The following is a 908-nucleotide window of genomic DNA, read 5'->3' as shown; positions in this document are numbered from 1 at the left end:
TGTTTGTCAACCTGAAGAACGTATTCAGTGAACACAGACTCTGAACACAGAGCATGTTACATCAACGAAAAGTCCAGCTGGCATTTGAGAGACCTGAGAAGTCCATTTAGCCAGGAAGGAGAATGGAATCTGAAACTTCTCATGGAATGATTTATTCATTGGTTTTCCCTCATGTAAGCCTATTTGTTGTTTGGCACATTTATTAATGTATAGTAGGCCTTTCAATTTTGGAGAATCTCTTATAAAATGGGTCAAAATCGTGTATAGTAACCCTAGGTGTAAAATAGTAAATAATGGCTATTTCTCAGAAAGTTTTAAACTGTCAAGAGGAGTGAAACAAGGTTGTCCACTATCGGCATATCTATTTATTGTGGCCATCGAGATGTTAGCTTTTAAAATCAGATCCAATATTAATATCAGAGGATTAGAAATACAGGGCTTAAAAACAAAGGTGTCATTGTGCGCTGACGATTCATGTTTTCTTTTAAATCCACAACTAGAATCCCTCCACAGCCTCATAGAGGATCTAGATACATTTTATAACCACTCTGGATTACAACCAAATTATGACAAATGTACTATATTACGTATTGGATCACTAAAAAATACATTTTTTACATTACCATGTAGTTTACCAATAAAATGGTCTGATGGTGATGTGGATATACTCGGAATACATATCCCAAAGGAAATAAATGATCTCACTTCAATAAATTTTAATAGAAAGTTAGCAAAAATAGATAAGATCTTGCTACAATGGAAAGGTAAATACCTGTCAATTTGTGGAAAAATCACCCTGATTAACTCTTTAGTATTATCCCAGTTTACCTATTTGCTTATGGTCTTGCCTACGCCTAGCGAACAGTTTTTTAAATTATATGAGAAAAAATATTCAATTTTATTTGGAA

The sequence above is a fragment of the Coregonus clupeaformis genome, unplaced genomic scaffold (assembly GCF_020615455.1).
Source record: "Coregonus clupeaformis isolate EN_2021a unplaced genomic scaffold, ASM2061545v1 scaf2334, whole genome shotgun sequence".
In the NCBI taxonomy this organism is placed as follows: domain Eukaryota; kingdom Metazoa; phylum Chordata; class Actinopteri; order Salmoniformes; family Salmonidae; genus Coregonus; species Coregonus clupeaformis.
This window is presented reverse-complemented; position numbering follows the sequence as displayed.